The 18,811-nt window shown below is 57.7% G+C and overlaps 1 protein-coding gene across 4 annotated transcripts in view; it reads left to right on the forward strand.

Annotated features, from left to right (window-relative positions):
* The window catches only part of ZMIZ1 (zinc finger MIZ-type containing 1), a 222,102-nt gene that overhangs the window by 152,628 nt on the left and 50,663 nt on the right, over nucleotides 1-18,811 (forward strand). The window contains exon 1 of one of the 4 annotated variants that reach the window (XM_080642499.1): nucleotides 4,107-4,660. The exons of the other annotated variants lie outside the window; for them this stretch is intronic. The gene's annotated coding sequence lies outside the window, so the exon portion shown is untranslated. Of the gene's footprint in view, nucleotides 1-4,106; nucleotides 4,661-18,811 lie in introns of those variants that run through there. 4 annotated transcript variants of the gene reach the window in all.

The raw sequence follows: 18,811 nt of genomic DNA on the forward strand, positions 1-18,811 counted from the left end.
TGTGTGGGCAGGGTTCTGAGGCCTGGGGGGACACCTGCCTTGGCCAGGAGCTGAACCTCAACTGTGCCTTTCTTATTGAAGACCGGACAGGTAGAATTGAGTTTGACCAGGGCCATGGAAGGAAAAGGGCAGAGGGAACATTATCGAAAGACACAGGAGTTTGTGCCCGGTCCCCTCAGAGGTGAGAGGACAGAAGCCCCAGAGAAAGGTCCCTGGAAGCGGCGCCCCTGAGTCAGCACCCAGGACTGTTGCCTGAACTGTCGGGGAGACATGCTCCGGGGAGACATGCTCCGGTGATACGTGCTCCTGGGCATGTGTGTGTCCTTTTATCAACTTCTGCCCTGTGCTCCCTTCCATGCATTTTGAAAAGGACCAATTGTCTGAAGGTGGATGGCCCACAGACCTGCCCAGGGCCTTCCTATCTACCTCCCTCTCCCTGTGAGTGCTTGAGCCTGCATGTATGACATCTTTGAGTCCTTGGGATCCGTGTTGAGACCTACTGAATGAGCAAGGCCTGAATCAGGAAGACCGAGTGCCCAAAGAGCCACCTCTGGGTCTGCAGTCTCAGGGGAGGGAGCTTGGCTTTCATGTGCCCCGAGGCCTCCCACTACACAAAGCTCTGTACTGGGCCGACCCAGCCCTGAGCCACTTCCCACCCCAGGGTGACCTACATCCTAGGTGGCTTTACTCTTTTTTTCTCCTTACTGGCCTGGACTGCTGGTTCAGGGTCTGGGAGCCCCATCCCTCTGTAGGTGAGCTGGGATCCTGGAGGGGGCTTCTCCCGCACCCTAGACCCAACCCTAGCAGTCCCCTCCCTCCAGGGCCTGGCTGGTCCTGTAAAGGTGGGTTCCACGTGACAGGCTTCCCGAGCTGGGGCAGCATCCTCCCTCCACCCTCCTCCCTTCCTGGCTGCAGTGCCGTGATTTATTGGTCGCCCCTCCTCGACAGGGCTCACAGCAGGGGGAGTTCAAACACACGCAAGAAAAGCCACCCGCTATTGATCCCCGAGTCAGGCTTCACGAGCGCTCTCGGGCATTCATCAAGGAGCCAGGGCCCCAGGGCGCAGCTTCTCCCTTTTTTCTTCCTTTCTTCTGCCTCCCAAGTCATTCCCCGGGCTGGGCCCCCCCTCGCTGAGGTCACTTGGAGAGCTCACAGAGTGACTGAGCGCTGAGGTGGAGCTCCTTTGTCTGTGCCCCTTTCCTGTAGATCCTCATCAAGGCAGGCGCCCAGGGGGTGGGACGGCCCACTGTGGGCCCCAGGCTTTTGAGCAAATCTTTGCAAGTTAGAAAAGTGGAGTTGGAATGTGAAGTTAGTAGGGAAAAGCCTTTCTGAAGCAGGAACTGGTGGGAGTACCCAGATTTCCTTAGGCTGGGAAGTGTAGTATTGATGAGAGCTTGCTACTAATTGGGCAGGAGAGGACCCTGAGTGGGACCCTGAGCAGACCTTGAAATTAGCATGTGAAAATGGCTGGTGAATGCAAGCTTGAAAATAATTTGTTTTCTTAATTATGTCAATCTGCTAGTGGAGAGTGTTTACTTGGGGGAGTTCTTACCTGGAGAAAGTAAAAAACTGTGGACCCCAGGCCAGAGAAGCTTAAATGTTTGCATATCAATGCTCTTCTACCCCACCCTAGGGCTTTTCCCTGAGTGGGTCCCTAGAAAGTGGGGGATGGGGGACTGGTGGGGCTATCTGTTTCCCAGGCAATGCCTCCAGGTGTGTCCCTCTGGTATAAACCTCTGCTCAATTCCTGGAACCAATTCTAGCTCAACCTATAGGAGCGGTTTTCTGAACTAAGTGCCTGGGGCTGGCCACATAGTACCAACTCCTACAGGGTATTTCAAGAATGACCCTGGGAGCTCTAAACCTTGAGTCTTTGGTGGCTCCGAACTATTGTTGTACAGAACTTCTAGGAAGGGAGGTTCCAGGAGGAAAGTGAGCTACTTGCTTGAGGTCTTGGCTGTTTGGATTCTATATCAAACCCTGACATTAGGTTGAAACCAAAAGTTAGAAACCGGGACTGAGAGACACCCATCTCAGTGTTTCTTCTGAAAGGTGGGCCAAATTGCCATGCCCATCTGTTTCTGGGTGTCTCGGCCGAGCACTGGGCTTTGGAGTATGTTGTCCTGGGGATCTGCAGTGGGGACTGGGCCAAGCAAAGAAAGAGGAGAGTTCTCGCTGGCCACAGGGCTTCTCCCTCTGGGATCCCAAACCCCGGTGGGGCTGCTTAGGATGGGCAGGACCCTAATGAATGTCTCAGCAAGTAAATGATTGTCCTCAAGGAAGCCATTGTAACCCAAGATGTGGGAAGTCCTTAGAGGAGGTGAGATGAGCAAAGCGTGGAATCTGTGCAGGACAGAGAAGTAAGTCTTTTTTCCCTGGAGGCCCTGAGCTTGGCCCCCGGGAAGGGAACGCCAATTAATCTCTTGTAGGGAGCTAGTTCTTGTCCAAAAGGCAGCATGTTATAAAGTCTGAATTAGTCCATTTAACCATCTCCTCGGAGGGGAAAACCTCATGACAACTGCATTGCCAAATGCCAACCCCAAAAGAGGTATTTCAAGTATCAGTGGGTGGGATTAGAAGGCTCTAACCGTTTATGTCAAAGGAGGAGCAAGAAATAATTTCTAGATAAGTGATTTGTCTCCTCCACTTCCAGGGTGGGCAGTGGGACAGTCAGGAAGATGTAGGGGGCAGCCAGAGGCTCAGACTGAAAAGGGTGGCGGTGGGGTAATCCCGAATGAAGTTGTAGAAGCAATGGCAAAGGCTGGTGAACCTGATCAATTTCCTGAGCTGGCAAGGGGAGCAGTGCAGGGCACTCCAACATAGAGATTTTAAGGACGGTTCTGGCTACCTTAGGATGAATGATGGCGTCCCACTTACCTTCCTAATTGTTTGGGGCAGTTAGGTCACCATTCAAGAAACTTTCACTGGTGGGTGGGCGGGGCTGGGGGGAGAGGGCTCTAAAATAGCTTCTCCCGCCTAGGGGATGATAGTGATGGGAAGTGCCCACAAAAGGAGGGGCGAAGAGCCCTTTGGGGTAGGGCAGCGGGTGGGCGTCCAGGGGTGTCTGTGGTGCGGAGGGCTCCACCTGGGCTAAGCTCAGCTCAGTGCCAGGAGCTTCTGCGATAGGCAGGCTGGAAGGAAGAGGCCACGGCCACCACAGGATGCAAAGTCAGGAAGGCAGCAGCTCCCGGGGAAGGGCGGGGCCTCAGGCAGCTGCGGCCCCCGGCTTCCCTATCGCTGCTGGCTCCAGGGCACAGGAACTCCCCGAAGTCGAGGAACTCAAGTGTACGTGCGCCCGCTCATCCAGCCCCGGGCTCTACACTCGGGGAATCCCAGGGTGGCAGGAGCCCTCATGCCTGGGAAGATACCATGCTGCCTGCCTTCTCCGCCCCAACCCGTTCTGAAAATCCTTTAAACCGACGTCGCAATCCGGATCCCCCAGTCCTTCCCGCCTCCTCCCACCCCCCGCCCCGGGCCACGGCCGCCTCCAGGCCAACTACCTCCTCCGCCTTCACCACGCGGGGTACCCTCATTAGCATGACCACTTGGGATGATTCGCTACAGGGGGGTGGGGAGGTGGGAGACACCCGAAGTCATCCCCCACCAGCGCCCTCCCGGTGGTCCCCTCGGGGCGACAGCGCTCTGGGAGCCCCACTTGCACTAGTGTTGCTTCCAATTAATTGCCTAGGCGGAGGGGGGGGTGGGGAGGGGACCTGGCCGCCGCCCCCGCCCGGAGGCAGGAACGCCGCTGGTCGGGCGGTGCGTTCGCTCCGCGGCGGCGTGCACCAGCACCACCCCTGCGTGCAAGTTTGAAATGTGAGCTGCCTCCGATTCATACTCGCTCGTGCTCCCTCGCAGCAAAGTGGCTGGGCTGGCCGTCTGCGCGCGAGTGAGTGCGGGCCGCGGGCTGGGGGCGGGGGTGTGGGCGGCGAGGCTCGCGGGGCGGGTAAGGCGCGCGCGAGCCGAGGTTCCCTGGAGACACCGAGACAGGTCTGCTAGCCTTTCATCTTCCTCCCGCGCTCCTCCTCCCTCCCCTCCCCTCCCCCCCCACCTCCACCGCGGCGCTGCGCCCGACCTCCCCCACTAGACCTCTAGCCCCACGCGGGCGCACTCAGGGTGGGTGGTCGCGCCGGCGGGGTCCGGGCGCAGGCCGTGGGCCGTGGGAAGTTTCGCTGGCGCGCCCCATTCGCCCCCGCCTCCCGCGCGCCCCCGGCCCATCCCCGTCCCCGGAGGGCTGTCGCTTGCGCCCGGGCGCGCGGCTGGCTGCCTCCTCGGCGGCGGCGGCCCCATTAGCGGAGCCTCCGCCTGTGATTGGCTTCGCCCGGGAAGCTGGAGACGGGCGATGAATAATTGATGTGTGCGGTGCGGTAGCCGGACGGCGGCGGCGGTGGCGGGCAGCAGCGAGCGGGAGCGCGGGAGCCGGAGCGCCCTCGGAGCGGGCTGCGCCGAGCAAGCGGGCGCCGCAGCTGCCGGGGCCCCCGCGTCGCCGCCGCCGCCGCCGGGGCGCGGAGCGGGGATGCAGGCGGCGCCCGCTGCCTGCGTGCAGCCTTTGTTCGGCGCCGGCTGAAACCTGCCCAGAGTCACTCGCTGCGGCCGGGGGCGGCCGGGCCCCAGCCCACCGCGGGCGCCAGGGCGGGACCGCGGCCGGTGCAACTTCCAGGTAAGTGTGTGGCTGGAGGGGTCGGCGAAGGGTCGCCCGCGGGCCGGGCCCGGACTCCCTCCGGGAGCGGGGGTGAGTGTGCGTGCCTGTGTGTGACAGAGAGGGCCGGTGCATTGTGGGTATCGCCGTGTACTGCATGGTGTCAGCCCGAGGCTTGGCCGCGAGAGTGGCACCGGCGTGTACCGGGCCGTTTTGTGCGCCCATAGAAGGGGTCCTCATTTCTCCTCTGGGCCCGGGGCCAGGGGCTTCCCCGAACCCTCTCCCCGAAGGTGAAATGTTGGCTCTCCAGCAGACATTTTACAAGGCTCAGTCCTCAATAGGCTCCTATGGCAAAAAGAAGAATGGCCAGGAAGCCTTCCGCTGAGGCAGCGGCCAAGGGTCCTTAACTTCAAGCTGCTCCTTTGTCAGGATGCAGCCCTAATGCTAAAAGCGTCCAGAGACCCCCCACCGTGGCTGGTGAGGCCACCTTTGCCGAAGGGCTCTCTTTGGGGTGGTGATAGGTGCAAACCAGACTTCTGACAAGTGTTTGCTAGGGAGGCCGGCTGGAGGAGGAGAGAGACAGGTTTGCACTGGAGAGCAGGAAGGGGCCTTTCTGGGGTGCCTGACACCAGCCTGTAAAGATCTTTAAGACCTTAGAGTAGGTTTCTCAGATCACTGCCCTGGGGCTAAAAGGAGGTTTGAGCCAGTGGTTTTGGAGTTGGGATCTTATAAGCCTTGTTACCCATGGCGCTAGTTAGGGCCCAGTTCCTGGATCCAACTGGAAACCAGGTTGGGTGAACCTAGAAGAGGGCAGGGATCTGACTTTCCCTGCCCTAATCCTTTGCACCAGTGGAGGGAGGTGGCACTCCTTAGATGGGCTTCAGGAGACCTTCATTCTCAGGGTGGGGGCCCAGGTCCCCTGCCCTTGACTATTAGGTGGAACTGCCAGATGGGCACTGGGTATGGCTGGTGCCTTCTTCAGCAGGAAGGTTTTGTGGGGCAGCTGGTAAGCACTTGGTGCCAGAGTGCTTCTTAAAGGCCCATCCTTGAGAGTGGACTACAGTGGGCCAGAAATCTGGCTGGGAAGTGTTGGAGAGGGCAAAGTGGTACTACCCTGAAATCAGGGTGACCCCAGATGGTGTATAGGGACTTAGGCCCCTCCAGTTCTGGGACTCTGCACATGAAACCCCTCTCCAATACAGAGCCAAAGGCCCTGTACCACTATGTGTTGGTGGGTTTAGGGGGGACAGTGAGTCTTGAGATCCATGTGGCTACTAATACACCTCTTTTCTTACTTAGTAGCCAGGCAATGACTACCCCCGAACTAGTTGGATTCAAGTCCCCTCCTGAGCTATTTTTACCCTGAACTTCCTTAGTGAGAAACCACCAAACAGCAATGCTTTGGTGAGAATCTGGGTCTCTACCGGAAGCAGCAGCCGGCACAGAGTTTGAGACTTGCTTCCTAATGCTATCCCTGCTCAGCCTTCCACCCGCCAGAGCCCCTTCACCTATCTCTTCTTGCCTCTTAGATCTCACCACAGTCTTTGCACTCAGAACTTGCCTCCCCCCCCTTTTCATATGGGAAACTGATGGGTCTGAGGTCAACCACCCAGTAGGGACTGGAGCAAGGCCTTGATTGTGAGCTCCATGAAGGCAGGAGCCATGTATTACTCATCACTGTCTACCCCAGTGCCAATCACAGCGCCCCGCAAGTGGTAGATGCTCGATGACTGATGACTGCTGAGTGATGGAATGAGGGGACAGCTGGTCCAGAGCTGTTTTCCCTTTTGGGGTGGGAGGCACTGGAGGGATTGAAAGAGCACTTCTGGATTTAAGTCGGTTTTAGCTGAGAACTGGTGTTGTCAGTCAGACTGAGAGGCTCTCCTACAGATGTTCAGCTCGAGTCCCGCCTGGGAGCTTCCTGAAGGCTCTTTCTGGGTCACGCCTCAGAGTAAGGATGAGGGAGCTGCACCTGGAACTCTGCAGCCAGTATGGTAGTCACTTGCCACATCTCAAATGTCCAGCAGCCACACGTGGCTGGTGGCTGTCAAGCTAGGGCTCAGATTAGAGCATTTTCACTGTGGCAGAGAGTTCCTCTGGACCTCTTTGGCCTAGAAGGACGGAGATTTAGGACAGAAGTGAGCTGAGGACACTAGTCCAAGAGCCCACAGGTGTGGCCATGCTGGGTGAGTCCGTTTGATAAAGGCACCTTCCATTTTCTTAGCACTTTATTTTGACAGCCTCCCAGTGAAGGGAGGATAGATAAGCCAGCTGCTCCCATTTAGCCCAGGAGAAAGCTGAGGCTCTGTTTTGCCCAAGGTCACCCAGGAAGTGGCATGAGCTCCAGCTCTCCGACTCCTCTGCCAGGGCTCCGCCACCCAGTTGAGGTCAGCCAGGGGTCAGGGGTAGGCAGCCGCCCCAGGAGCAGCCTCAGACCTCCCTCAGGACTGTCGTGGTGCCTGGTAGGCGTCAGGCTTTGTGAACTCACCCATCGATCGGGCGAGAGAGCCAGCTCAGCTCCAGGTCCGGGAACAGAGAGTTCTGAGTTGGCAGAGCTGGAAGGAGAGGGAGTGAGGCTCCGGGCGAGGGAGGTGTTTACCTGATCAACACGGTCCTGAGGGAGAGACTGGCTCTTCCCCACGGGGAAGGACTGTCAGTGGGCCTGTGGCTAGGTTCGTTAGCACTACCCCAGAGAAGTGCACAGGCCCCAGTCCTGGGGTAGGAGAATTTGGGGACATTTGCCCTGCCAGGGCCTGCTGCCCCTCATGCCATGGGCCATGGCTGTGCCACGCTCCCCAGAAGCCGCAGCTGTGGGAGGAAAGTCTCTCCCTCTGGGGCCAGCAGAGAAGCAGCAGCCCACGAGGGAGCCTGCTCAGGGAAAAACAAGGCCCCTTCCCCGACACACTTCCAGCTCCCCAGGGAGCGCCTGGCCACTCACCACAGCCAGGGAAGGACAGGCAGCCACTGCCTGGGTGGGCGAAGGGCCTTCCTGCCCAAGGTCACATGCAGCGCAGTGTGAAGGAAGCTAAGGCCCTCTCACGGTGGGCTGTAAATCCCACTTTCCAGTCTGCCATTTTGAACTTGAGACTTAGATAAGGTTTAATTGTGCTTTGCTTCAGTTTCCTGCTCCGACCCTGAGGTGAGGTCACTTTGCTTTGGCCTTGTCCTTGTGTCCTGAGGTGCCCACCTCTGCCCAACATCAGGCTCACTGCAGCCTCTAGCTCCCCATTGTCCCTGAGCTGACTGGAGGGGAGGTCTGACTGGGGATGGCCCCTGGCCAAGAGTCCCAGCACACCTGAAAGTGGGTCTTCAAGGCCCATCCAATGGAGCTTGAGGGATGAGAGGACCTTTGGGGACACTCCCAGGTTCCCAGGCTGGAGTGTGGTAGGGGGGTGTTCAAGGCCCCTGCTCACTATGCCTTTCCCTGGAGTCAGGGTGGCCCCCTGCCCCCGCACCCACCCCCCCCCCCCGGGGATGCCCACAGCACTCTTGTTCCCCAGAGTCTGATTTGTCCTGTGTGCCCTTCAAAACTGACTGACCCCCGCCACCCAGAGCATTGGGCTGGGCCTGCCGGGCAATCTGCTATCCTCCTGCCTGAGGAGGTTCAGGAAGTGGGCCCTTACCTCCCTCTCAATAGCCCCAACCATGGCACCGGACTCCAGCTTGGAGCTAGCTGCAGGGGCCTCTCCAAACCCCCACAACTCTGCTGGGTTCTCCCACTGCCCCCACCCACCGTGGGACCAGGCCAGGCCTTCTGAGTGCCCAGCCTGGGGCAGTAGTGGGTACTTCATGCATGTGTGTTGAATTAGGGGCTTTAGCCAGGACACCCACATTCCAGGAGGCCAAGGCTCCCAGTCACCTTGGTGGATTGGTAGTTCTGGGGTAAGGCGCAGCCTCTGTGTTTGGGCTTTGGTTTCACAAAGTTTGCCCAGATAATTCCGACACTCTTCGTGGAAACATGGCTGTCAGGGCCTAGCCCTCAAGTGATCATATCTGTGATCTGGTGTCAAATTAGTGTGTGACCTTTGGCAAGTCACTTCCCCTTTGGGGGCCTCTGTTCTCATCTCTGTACTGAGAACGTTGCTGTGTTCTCATCTGTAAAAGGGAAGACTGCACTCCAGAGTCCAGCTACTCATCTTATGCTGGGAGGGGTGGGGGACGGGGTGGGGGCAAAGGCAGGAACTGCGTCTGAGGACACAGTGGGAATATTGGTGCAGCAGGGCAAGGAGAACTGAATGAGCAGAGGCCCACGCTCCACACCCTAAGAGCTGTAGAAAGAAGAGGGGGCAATGGTAACCTTGGTGCTGGAGTGGCCCACTCTTCCCAGGCCTCAGAGGGAGCTGCACCTGGAACTCTGCAGTCAGTATTGGAGTCACTTGCCACATCTCAAATGTTCAGCAGCCACATGTGGCTGGTGGCTGTCAGACTGGGCAGCTCAGATTAGAGCATGTTTCCACTGTGGCAGAAAGTTCCTCTGGACAACTTTGGCCTAGAAGGATGGAGATTTAGGACAGAAGTGAACTGAGGACAGGAGTCCAAGAGCCACAGGTGGAATTTGGTTTTGGAAATGGGTAGGATTTGGGTGGGAGGAGCTGTAGGTGCAAATGCTGGGGAATCAGGAGAGGTGTGGCACTCCTGGAGAAGGGAGGATGTCCCTCCAGATGACTCGGTGGAGGTGAGTGCGGGAAGTGGAGCCAGTGCTGAAAGCCCGCTGGGGAGCACAGATCTTATCCTGGGGCAGTGGGAGCCACAGAGGACGTCCAGGAGTAACTGCTGCCGAGCTGTAGGCCGGAGTCCGTGCAGGGAAGTGGGGAGGCATGCGAGGTTAGGGCTCTGCTGCGGGAATGCCCCTGCCTCAGCTGACGCAATGGAAAGCCTGCCCTGTCACAGGGTTCCTGTTTTGTGGTCACCCATGGTGGGGGGCAAGGGCAGCCAGCTCTTCTGAGGAGCTCTGGGAACTTGGTGGAACTTGTTCAGACCTCCCCTGGGCGCCCTCTGCTCTCTCCTGGAAAAAGGGGCCGTGTTTGTGGAACCTCCCCAGTCTCTGGGGTGACCACTAGGCCTGGGAGGTTTTAAATCAATGTGGGCCATTCAGCCCTCCGGGGCTGGGACTGCAGGGACAGGTGACAGGGGCCAGCCTCTGGGCTTGTAGAGTCAGGCCTCGGGCCCTCTCAGTGCTACATCGGTCAGAGCCTGGGACAGCAGGAGACTTACGGGCACCCTCTCCGCCTCCTAAGGGTGTAACCTGGTTGGTGACTCACAGATTTAACAGGTTCTGTTTCAGTCCCTACATATAGCGGGAGGGCTGTTAAAAAGGGGGTGGGGGTGGGGGTGGGGGCCCGTTTCAGAGGGAAGGGAAAAAGGACCCAAGGCACCCTTCTTTTTGTCTCCTCCATCCACCTGCTCCCAGGCCCTGCTCAAATGTCACCACCCGGAGCCTTCCCTGGTCCCCCGCCCCAGGCACCCACACAGGCACGGACCCTGCCTCCTGCATTCCTTCCACTCCTTTGCACGCCCAGGACCCGCACTTACATCAGTCTGTTTATGGGGTCACTTGCGCACTTGGTGTCGGCCCCACTATATTATGAGTGGCCGGATGGGACACCCATGGCATGTCTTAGTGCTGGGTGCTCAACAACTGTCTCTTAAATGACCACCCTGGGCATCGATGGGTCACAGCAAAGGCATTCACCCAGGAAGAAAGGAGGAGGCCCGAGTTCTTGGCCAGCTGTGGTTTTCCAAGTTGACCATGTGACGTGGGGGAGCCCTTGTCGGGCCCCCAACTGGATTACTGTGCTGCCCTATGCAGCCACTAGCCACATGTGGCCATTTAAATGTCTATTAAATTAAATTAAAACCTCAGCTCGGTATCACACTGGCCACATTTCAGTTTTCAGTGGCCCCATCAGCACAGGAAGTTATGTGGGATGGTGCTGCGCCTGCGTGTCTGTGTCAAGGCCCTTGGAGCTGTCATCGCCATCCCCCAAGGAGCAGGGCCCAGGGCCTGAAAGATGGGGACTGCCTGCCTCCTGTCAGCAGCTCCAGCTGCTCCTACCCCAACCTCCCTGTACAGGGCTTGGGCCTCCCTCCTGCCCTTTCTGAAGCACAGGGCGCTGAAGGACCTCCCTGCCCCACCCCTGAGGCTCTTAAAATGGGGCCACCCAGTGTCTTTCCCAAGACAGTGTCGGGAGTAATTATGAAACCCACATCTGTCATTTGCTGGGTGATTTTGGGTAAGTCACTTAACTTCTCTAATCCTCTTTCTTCTAATCAATAAGATAGACCTGCCTGTGCCTGCCTGCCTGGTACCCTTGCAGTGGAGCATCACGAGGTGGGCTGAGAGGGCTCAGCTCAGTGTCTGGTACCTGCTCACTACGTGGCAGCTCTCAGCAGTAACCAGGTTGATGTGATTCTGCACAGCAGACATTTAGCTCCCAAACCAGCTGGGCTTTTGGTCTCTTGAGTTCCTGAGCCTGAGAGACTAGTTGCTTCTTTGTCCCAGCTCCATCTCCACTCTCAGTTTCCTTTTCTGTAAGATGTTCTTGGAGGTGTTGTGAGCAGACAGGTCTTGCTGTGTAGTGTGGAGGGTGGGCCGCCCTGGGGTTGCTCCCCCTCCGGCATGACAGTGGCTGCTGCAGACAGAGAGCCTGAAGAAACGAGTGGGGAGAGGGGGTGCGAATGTCCCTCATTCTGTCCTGATGAGAGGCTGCAGGTCTTTCCCCAGTGGCGGCCGCCTGGGAGGCTCCGGTGTGTGTCCCAGGCCTGAAGGAAGCACGCATGGCCGGCACACACCCACTTTCATTTCCCTCTTGAGGAAGTCTGCACCTGGGGCCTCTGAAGCCCTCTGGTGCACAAGAACTTCTCTTCTCCCCTCTGAGGGCCATGGAGAGTTTGTTGGGGTCTAGGAGCTCCCAAATTGTGCAGGGTGCATTTTCTGGGTAGAGGGTCCATGAGCTGTGCCACGTTGAGGTGGTTTTGGGGTCAGGCCCAGGGCCAAGCCTGGCTTCCAGCTGTCCAGAGGGCTCCAGGAAAGGAACACAGGGACTGGAAATTCTAGTGATTGCGGGAAGGTCTCAGGAGCCAGTGCGCTGCTTCCTCTTTCACCCCAGGCCTTGACAGCGCTGCCGTGTGCCTGGCGGTTGAGCAGCACTCAGCCCAGGCCTGGGGGACCAGACTGCACACAGGGAGAATGCTAGGGCAGCTGGGTGGGGATCTGAGGGGGTTCCAGGTGGGAGGACATGGCCATCCGGTGCCCCTCCCCATTAGGGCTGGAGGCCCTCACCCCTTAGAGGTTTCTCCTCCTGAGCCTTGCTCATCATTATCTCCCTCCCTCTACTGTCCACACACTGGGACCTCTATCTAACTCTCTGCAGGCCTCAGTTTCCTCATCTGTAAAATGGAATAGTACCTAGCTCACAGGGTTGTGGGAGCGTTAGAGTATATGCCAGCTTTAGCTTTGAATACAGTGCTAGGACCTGGTCAGCCCTGAGGAAACACCAGCTGTCCTTGCTGCTCTGTCGTGGGTCTCCTTGCATTTGTGCAAGGCCTGTTACACTGGGGACATGTCCTCCTACTTCCCTACCTTGTAATCTTCCATCACAGCCAGTACTTGTGGAAATGCCCTGCACCCCCACCCGCCCACCAGCCTGTGTGGGGGCCTTTACTCCAGTACAACACACGGAATGCTCGGCTCTCTCCCCTGCACCCCTGCCTGGCCTCTGGGGCCCCAGGCCTCTTGGCTGAGGCCCAGGACTGCCTCAGTGTTTGCTAAGAGAAACTTGTGGCTGCTCTGCAGGCATGAGGACAACTTGTATAACCCTCAGTTGGGTCTGCTTCTCATTTGTTCACAAAAGGCCCTGAAAGCGCCAGGGCCCAGCACAGCCCTGGATGGAGGGCACACCTGCTGTCCTGGGTGCTCAGGGCGGTAGCACCCAAAGCAGCGAACACCCCCCACACACCTTTCCAGACTCAGGGCAGCCTCACCCACTTGGTCTCAGTAACTTCTGGGGGTCCCTGCCCCACCTCCGGGGACTGCTCTTCTTCCTCTTTGGGGGAGAAGGGTGCAGGGAGGGCAAACACCCTGGCTCCCTTTGAGAGCACGGGCTCTGGCTTCTGTCCAGGCCACTCTGACCTGAAACAGGGGTGCGTCCTCCACCCTCTCTGTGCCCCTGCCTGAAGGCACAGTGAGCAGCAGGTACCCTGGCGGGCAGGCTCCTGCCGCAGACAAGGGGGCACCCTCTAGCCCAGCACCCTCACGCCACCGCGGAATTAAGCCTCCCCAGGACAGGACCGGCAGGCCGATAGTCCTCAGGGGCTCTGAACCTTCCTGAGAAATACATTCGATGACAGGATGAGATTTTGTTCTCTGAGATGGAGCTTTCTTCCCAGGCAGGGCTTCCTGGTGCCTGTGCCCTCTCACAGGAGTGTACAAGTGCTCCCTATGTGCTCACCTCCGGACAGGCATGGCCCAGGCTGGCTTTTCTGGACACCTCCCTGGTCTTAGACACTTGGTTCCCCCAGCCTCGCTAGCACCCCACCCAGCGATCTAGAGTTTGATACTTGAGTTGCCTCTTCTATAAATGGGGGCGCCCTCACCCAGTAGGCCTGTTGTAACAACGAGCGGGGCTGAGTGTCCTGCTGGGCACTGCATCACACAGCCTCCATGCTGCTCACTAATGTCCATGCCTGCGCCCCTAGCGGTTCACAGGGCAGTAATTACAGCGCTCAGTCCAGCCCTGGGTTGTGCAGGAACATTGTATTCAAGTTCATGGCTACAGCTCATTCAAGTTTGGATGTGTTGCATTCAGATGGGCTATAGTACACACTAATATGTTTTGAGTGAGTGAATGAACAAATGGAGAGCTGGCTCTGGGTGGGATCGGTGGGAATGTGAAAAACACAGGAACCCTGACCTCGGGGAGCTTAAGATCCCCAGATGAAGATGTTGGGGGTGGAGGAAAGGCAGAGGGTGTGCAGGACTGTGCATGTGCCTGGAAGTAAAATGGGGTGAGCCCACTGCAGGGTAGGTTTGGCTAGAGAATAGAAGTATAAGATGGAACGTTTTAGAAATATTATGTGCAGTTTGCATCTGCATATGTATATCATGTACCCATGCAACTGAACATGCATGTGTCCTATTGGGCCCGTGCAGGACATATGCGTATTGGATGATTGTTGATTGAGTGTATATGGAGGTGTTGTCATGGGTTTGTGCAGATTTGCTAACATGCAGTGTTGGCGGGTGTCTGTGGCATGGGAGCTGGGTGGTGTGTGAAGTGAACACGTCCCGATTCCTCTGGGGCATACCGGCGCCCACGTCATCTCTCCCACCATTTAAGGGTGAGGCAGGGCCAGTCTGTGTGACCTCAGGCAGGTCTGCGATGCCTCCGCCTCCACATCCAGAAACTGGGATGATAAAGGCAGTGGCCGCGAGATCACTGTGAGGACCGCCAAGTCCACGTGCCTGGCACAAAGGATGCATTTCATGTTAGCTGCTGTCGTCATGCTGAGGTAGGAGGAGTGTCCCGTGACTGGCCTGGCCTCTGCCCTCCCCAGTGCATTTAGGCCCTTAGCTCACTCAAACCAGAGGGCAGACCCGGGGCTCTGAGAGGGGCTCACTCTGAGGCCTGGACATTTCTGGGCACATTCCCCTCTGTCGCCAGATGGCCAAAAGCATCTGGCACAGCGGCATTGCTCACAACACTACTCCCGGGACCGGGGGAGGCCTGGGAAGGCCCGCTGGTGCTGACCCAGAAGGCCTGTCCCATCCTTGGGGAGATGACTGGACCTAGACCTCCAGGGAAGGGCGTTCCGTGGCTTCCCCGGGAAATCGGCCCTGGCTGGCCACAGCTTCCTCTCTGCCTGTCTCGGGGATGGCAGAAGAATTCTGTGAATATTCTCAGAGCGCCCTGCAGACACAGACTCTTGGACTGTTGCTGTATAGAGCCCTGCAGAGTCAGATGGCTGCCTGCGTTCCCTCGCCTCTCAGGGCCCCTACTTGCCCCATCTGAAAAGTGGGGTTGTTGATTCCTATCCTACTTAGCACCAGGATTAAAGGACCTGGGGTAGGCTGGGCCTCTGAGCCCTCACAGCCTTGTTTCCTAGGCACAGCCACTTGGGCAGGAACAAGACCCTCCATATCGTGCTGCCAGCCCTGCAAACTCACCTGGGTTGTTCTTCCCCTTTGGGGGAGAAGGGTGCAGGGAGGGCAAACACCCTAGCAGGGGCCTTCCCCTAAACTGCTCACTCCAGGACTGGACCTCAGGGTGCTAAGTCAGCAGGAGTCAGGGTTACAAGTTGGAGCAGGAAGTTATAATAACGATGTTTCTAGAGCTCTTCAGCCTCCTGAGAGGGGAGCTACTGTCATTATCAACACTGAGCAGAGGGGAACTGCCGGCGGGGGTGGGAATGTCAGGGTGAAGTTCACACTCCAACTCTGGCCTTCACCTTCAGAGTGTGTATCTTTAGTGCCCACCAGGAGACCTCCTCCTGCCTCCCCAACAGGCCTGAGCCAGCCCTGAGCCAGCGTGGTGTTCAGACCGCAGGATCTGAGGTGTGGTTAGGGATCCCTGAGCAGAGCAAGGTTGAGACTGTCACCCCAAAAAAGATCCCACATGCCCTGTGTGGTCACCCACACAAACACACGCACACATGTGCTCTCCACCCCGGCATGTCCCTCTCTGTTGAGGCAATTCCAGTGTAATGTAAACCCTCACGGTGGCCAACCTTGTTGTGACTGTGGAAGACCATCTCTTGTTTGTGTATACACTCCAGAAGCGGATTCCCCAGGGAAAGTCATCTGTTTTCTTAGGCTGAATCCTGGAAGTAGAATTAGGAGTGATTGTTCCCCTTCTAAGGTTTTCCACGGCTGCCTGGAATGCCCTGCAGAACCCCAGTTAGGCAGCTGCAGCACCTAAATTCAGGGGCCAGCCTGGCTGGGGGTGGCCTGTTGGAGGGCCAGGCCAGGGCAAGTTCAGGGGCTGAGCCCAGGAGGGCCTACAGGAGAGGGGACGGTCCTCTCCTTTATTCAAGTGAGCTTTATCCAAGCTCACTGCCCACCATCCCGGACCCTGGCTGTCTTTGAGACGACATGCAGGCACAGCAGCAGAATCAGGGTGCTCTGGGTTGGAGGGAGGCCACATCATCAGGTGGGGGGACTTCTGTGCTAAGGCTAACACTGCGGGGAAGGCTCTGATGCTGCTCTTGTAGCCATTGGGAGGTCACCGTGCTAAGGGATAGCCTGCCAGTCCCCATTACTGTTGAAGCAAGCTGCGAAGTCACTGAGCCAGGCCTGTGGGCCGCCAAAGTCCTGCATCGCAAGTCAGCCTGGCATTCAGTACCCTGGGGCCCGGGAGAGAAAGGTCCAGTTGGGTGAGGAAAGGCTTCCGTGGAGAGGCGGCAGAACCATGGAATCTGGAGGGCGATTTAGACAGAGAGGGGCAGCAACACAAGGAGAGCTAGCAGAGCTGAAAGGTGTCGGCCTGCAGGCTTTGGAAACCAGACACCTGGTATTGTTCACCATAGTCATGATTTTCAGTGCTTGCTTGCATGGTCTCCGTGCACTTTTGCTGGGGAAGAAAGGTGTGTAGTTGAAAAAGCATATGCCTTGTAGCCAAGCTCAGCCTGCAACTGAGAGGTTTGTCTGAGCTGCACATAGCAGCTGGTGCCTACTCACTCCCTGCAGGGCCTTGGCCTCCAGCCTGGACTGGCTTAGTCCTGTGATGCCATGGAGTGCCCGTGACTGCCCTGGGAGCCGTTGCCCCTCACCCAGCCCAAGCCTGTTCCCTGCAGCCTCTGGGAGGTTCGGGTTTCTGCCCGCCAGGTGGGCAGCTCTCCATTCCCCACAGCAGCAGCGCAGCTCACAGCACTGCCCTACTCCTGCCACCTGAGCCCCCAGGTGCCATCTGCCACCCTATTTTCAGGTGGTCTTGGGGTAAGGGCAAGGAGAGGCAAGCAGATCGCAGATGGGGCAGGTAGGGCACTCCAGCCTTGACGGGCAGGTAGTATCTGGCCTGCCACCTGGCACCTGGTTGTCCCCACCTCTCCAGGAGTGGTGAGGGCAGGTGTGGTCAAGTGTGGGTGTGTGTAAAAGGGATCTCCTAGTATCTCTCTTGGTGTCTCTGCATTGTGAGCAGTGGGGTCTTTCTGGGCATCCTTTGTGTATCTGACCATCTCTGTCCCAAGCCTGGCCATTCCTTGGGCATTCCTGCCTGCCTCCCTGTGTCTCTACCCACAAGTGTCTCTGCCTCTCCACCTGGACCTTCCCTGTCGCTCTCACTGTCTGTGTCCCTGCCTCTGTCTCAGTTCTGAGCCAATGAGAGTGCCTTTATCGTCAGAGCTGCCGCCACCCCCACTCCCCCACCCCCACATTGGATTGCTCTACTTAATTTCATTTTCTCAGGGCTCCAACTCTCAAAAATAAACCCTCCTTCCCCACCCCTGCACTTTTTTGATTTAACAAGCCTGCTGGAAAACAATAGTGATTTCCGCATCGATCATAAACAGAAGTGATTACCATACAATTACAGCCTGAACCATCAGCCTCGATGCAATCACTGAGCCGCATTGTAAATCGGAAGACAATTGCCTGCAGAATTACCCCCAAATTGGTTTAAGTGGCAACAAAAGAGTGTTGGCATTTTGGGGAGGGGGGAGGGAACGCTGGTGATCCCAGCAGCGGGGTCTCCATTGGGGAGATCTCGGAGTCTTGCCTTTGAGGAAGTGGCTGGCTAGGGAGAGTGCCTGCCGTCTTCCCCCACCCCATTCTTTTCCTTTCAATTACTTGCACGTCTTGGCACAGTTTGTTATAAATTCATTTATACTAATGTGTGAGTGGCTAAGTATACCTTCAACTGAGATGGCGGAGAAGGGTGCATCTCGGGGAAGGAGTTCCAGGGAGGCCTCCTCAGCTCCCCTGGTATACTCTCCCCAAATCCCATCTCACCTCTGGCTCGGCCAGGCACCTTGTCCCGGAAGGCTCTTCTCCTGTCTGGCTTGCACCCTGCTGCCTTCCACCCTGCTGCCTTCCCTCCTCCATCTCCCAGCCTGGTGGTGATTTCCTGCCAGGAACCTCCTACATTCCATCCAGGGCAGCCTACTCCTCCTGCAGCTGCATCAGCTGCAGGTCACAGTGCCCAGCCCCGTGGGCCAGGTCAGCCCACTCCTGGGAGCTTGCCAGCCACGGCTACAGCAAGTTCCGAGGGGGCTCACCAGGCATGCTGCCGGTGATCGGCCTGCCTCTTCCCGGCCACTGGTCCTGTGGGAAGTCCGCTGCCAGTGGGGCATCTCTCAAGTGTCGGAAGACCGGACTCCTAATCGCCTGCTGTTTCTGCGGGGCGCGTGTCTTTGCTTGGGGAGCCTATTTTTCTGCAGGTCAGGCCACTCTGAAGTTACTGGGAAGCCTGCCCACTGGCACGCTTAGATTCTAGCAGATTTGTTCACATCTAGGTTCTAAGAGCTTTTGCACGTCTCATCTGATCCTCACTGAAGGGTTCGCACATGCTTATGATTTTATGCTTATTTTTCATAAAGGAGACCCCAAGGGTGATGCAGCTCATGGCAGGTCACACAGTCGATCCTTGAGGAATGAAGTCTCAGGCCCCTGCTGGAGTGCCACCCTCACCAGCCTTCCCAGGCCCTCAGGACGCAGGCTGGGCTGGGACCAGGGCCGGGTGGGAGTCGTCTCCCCTGACCTTGGACCTGCCCTGAGACCTCTGGCAATACCAATCATTTGAACAGGCGCTGTGGGGTGTTGCGTCTGTTCACACATTCATTTGCACCTCTCGTCCCCACTGCAGCCCTGGGAGGGGACCCGGCTTGCCCAGAGCCCTCAGGTTCATTCCTGGCCGAGAAGCTGGTTTGGACCCCCGTCTGCCAGCCTTGTAGCCGCGCCCATGCTCACTGGCATCCTGTAAAGCAGGAGGAAGCCTGGTGGTCCTGAGCTCTCACTGGTCCAAGTGCCCCTGAGGCTCCCTGTCTGATTGCCCTGGTCACTGCTAAAGCCTCAGGCCTGGCCCATCTAGAGTTTGTATATTTAGAACCAAAAATTCTGTGGGTTACTCTGGCTCTGCCCTGTGCTGGGAGGGGCCTCAGTGCTGCCCTGGGCTTGGCCTGGTGGGCTGGAGCATGCTGGGCAGGGCCTGGCCTGGAGGCGACTCTGGGGTACCCCTGTGC

This window comes from Plecotus auritus (genome assembly GCF_963455305.1).
Source record: "Plecotus auritus genome assembly, chromosome: 9".
NCBI lineage: Eukaryota > Metazoa > Chordata > Mammalia > Chiroptera > Vespertilionidae > Plecotus > Plecotus auritus.